Source organism: Drosophila willistoni, chromosome 3R (assembly GCF_018902025.1).
Source record: "Drosophila willistoni isolate 14030-0811.24 chromosome 3R, UCI_dwil_1.1, whole genome shotgun sequence".
Classification (NCBI taxonomy): domain Eukaryota; kingdom Metazoa; phylum Arthropoda; class Insecta; order Diptera; family Drosophilidae; genus Drosophila; species Drosophila willistoni.
The window spans coordinates 4973705-4976997 of NC_061086.1; the positions used below are offsets into that span (position 1 = coordinate 4973705).

Consider the following 3293-nt stretch of genomic DNA (forward strand, 5'->3'; position numbering starts at 1 on the left):
CTGACTTTGAAACGAATTTTTGGGGAATCGCCCCCAACTTTGGATGGGGACCACAGGGAAATGAAAACGGAGCCATTCTTCCGAATCGTTGCCTTATGCAGGAATAAAAGAAAAGTCACAGGACGGTAGAGAGAATGAACTGCTCAACTGATGGCCAAGAGTGTGCGGATGGAAAGGAATGATATGGACGTCCACATCGATCCAGTTAGCCGGCTCGTTGCAACTGCTGTGCAAATAATGGGAAAGAAAGCATTTCACTTGTGTCCAGACACGGAAGGCTCATACTTGGAGCTAGAGCAACACCTTCAAACACAACCGTCCACTGGGATTGCAGCCACTTGAAACAGATTTACTTTTGGCAACTTATGGCCCATGCTACGTTGCCGTTGGCCCGTGCCTGGCTGGATTTATGTTAACATTGACTCCATCTCCATGTCTAGGCCATCCCATCTTCATTTTGGAACGTCGACACGTTTGGTGTTGGCAAAAGTTTTCTCATTTTGGCAAGCTGCTCCGCTACTAACGAAAATTGTCGAGTTCGGCAAATGCCGCTGGAGAGATGTGGTGCAAAAGCAAATGGAACCGCATGCACCGGCGACATTTCTCATTAAAAGTTTTGTGCCATTTGTTCGTCGTCTTCGTTGTTGTTATGCTCCAACCAACATTCTTATCGGTAGACAGACAGCTATTTTAATAATGAACCAAGCGACAGGGCATCCATGGATCGACTCTAGTAGACAGGTGGTGCCCCTCAATCTAGGAAATACAAAATGATATACTATCTGTCTCTTAATTAAAATTAATTCAATGGTTTGGGGTTAGAGCATTTATAAACAACCAACCCCAGTGTTTTGTGTCCTTTGAGGTTTCAAAAGAACAACTAAATGTAAGATAAATATATCTTCTAGACAAGAGCAACAATTTATTTAAATCCAGGCTCCACTTACAACAACATAATCAACTACTATCTTAAAGTTTAAACAACTTAGAAGCTGTCTTAGCCATAGTATCTAATTACCTTGAGATGCTCAATAACATTTTCATAAACCATTTCAAGAGATCATCTTAGCTAAATTAAAGAAACCTTGGGCAGCCTCCCTTTGGCTTCTGTCCTTTTTGCCTTGGGTGTAATTATTTCCACTTTCCAAAATGCCAATTAAGAGAATTTTCCTTGTCCATGTTATGCTGTATGGCTTGTAATAAAGTATGAGAATATAATTTCCAAGTCGTTGCCAAAAAAAACAACAGACCTTGAACGTAAATTAGGCACAACCTGCGCTCAATTATCGTTAGTTTTCTTCCTTCTCCACGCAAAGGGTTACAATGTCAGAGTGTCGATTTCTAGCTGGGCTGAGGCTCAATGTCAGGACCGCGGGCCCTGCCAATGCCAAGAAACGGCATAGTCATTAAACAATATAAACAACAACAGCCAAACTCACACACCCACACCAACACACACACACCAGTCGAGGCATAAAAAACCAGAAGGCAGAGGAAGCAAGGACAAACCCTTTTCCTTCTACACTAGAATACACACACGTGTGTGAATGTGGTGGTGGCCTGAGTTTGTTTCTGGTTCTATTTGTCTAGCATCAGGCTAGTTTAAATCTACGCATTATGGTCGCACAGTGGGCTCATTGACAATTTGCGGTAAGCGGCCGATCGTCTGGGCCTAGTCGATTGGTTAGTTCTTGCTTTCCCATTCTCTTTCTCTCTCTGTCTCTTACTTTACGATGCTGCTTCCCATTGCTCTCAATGTGTGTGTGTGTATGTGAGCCCGTCACAGTTTGAAGTTTTATGGTCTACAAGAGTTGGCCGTAAAAAGTGAGAGTCATTAAAAATTTTTACGGCTTCTCAAGGTCGTCTGTGGAGAATTTTATTATACTTTTTATGGCAAAGTCATCGTCAAGCTGTTGCATCGTTATCGACTGACCCAATTTCATCCGAAAGATACATTAATTGAATTGCCAATTACAAATTGATCGATCATTCGTCAGATTGATGCGAATATAGCTAAATCTGAAACTGAAACTAAGCTTTAATTTGAGCTAGAAAAGATTTATTTTTTGCAGTCCGAATAGTTTATTCAGACCCTTAGCCTTCGCTGCTTCATCTCGTCATCTTTGATATCAGAAATTCATTAGACGAAGAGTTCTTTTCCCATATTTTCACATTGGGAATTTGGCTTATTTGCCAATTTTGGGCACGATTCGCAAGCTGGCACAACTTTTGCTACATGAGTATGAAAAATATCTAAGAAATACGACAAAAACGAATGAAAAGGAATGGGGAGGAAAAAAAAGCAAAATGCTTAGTGGCAAGTGCCGAAACTAAATCAAATAACTACATGCCTGAAACATTCATGAGCGAAAATTGAACACGTTTTCAGCGTCTCGAGTTGAGCTCTCAGTTCAGCCAGCTCCGATTTGCTTTCAGTTTTGCCCCGAGTCGAATAAAGTTCAATTGAGCTTACTCTGAACAGTGTGTGGATTGGACTGGAGTGGAGGAGATGGGGAATGAATGGGTGGCTTGAATGGGTCTCGACTGCTCCGATGTCCGTTGGGGACGGGGCCAACGCACTCATCACAAATGCTCCTCGGTCTGTGTCGGTCCCTGCATGAAAATGAATTATCCACACCTTCTGTCGAACACAAATTGAGACTACAAGCCAGCAAGCACTGACGACCATTTTGATTACAAGTATTTTCTCGCAGACGTTTTCTCTCAACTTTACAAAAATTGCGAAAAAAAAAAAAATTGTTGAGAAAAAAGGGCGAATTCATGCAAGAACGTGGCTGATGATGGGAAAATTCTTTTACCAATTGCACGTTTCAATTGCGGGACGAGGAGATTCAATGCAAACGCTCCTTGACGTAGTTCGGGGAGATTGCTTTCGATTGTGCATTTTGTATTCACATTTGCACACATTCTTCTTGATTTGCAATCTATTTGAAATAGTTAATTCAACGGAGCTTTCTTTGTATGCACAACTAACAATGAACAGTTTCCATCTGACAGGTTTTCCTTTGAATTATTCCCATGGCGATAATGATGAATGACATTTCTATTTGGATTTTGTTTAATTTGGTACATATTGTGTTGCCATAAGTCATTTGTAGTCATAAATTCCATCCCTGATTTGTTTTTTGTTATTTAATGATAGTTTCAGTAGACCGATAGTCAAATAAATAAACATTTAATTAAAAAAATCTAAATTAAGTTTCAACCCAACTTAAGAATAAATAATATCGCCTGATTTTTTGTGATTTTTAAGGTTTTTTTTCGAAAAAGTG

General features: G+C 40.3%; 1 long non-coding RNA gene across 1 annotated transcript; it reads right to left on the reverse strand.

Annotated features, from left to right (window-relative positions):
* Positions 1-714: 714 nt before the first annotated feature.
* On the reverse strand, positions 715-1350 carry LOC124459964. The gene is made up of 3 exons (XR_006953922.1): positions 1251-1350; positions 1019-1193; positions 715-756 (listed from the first exon to the last, which is right to left on the reverse strand). It is a non-coding gene; the product is annotated as an uncharacterized LOC124459964 (long non-coding RNA).
* Between the last annotated feature and the right edge of the window lie 1943 nt (positions 1351-3293).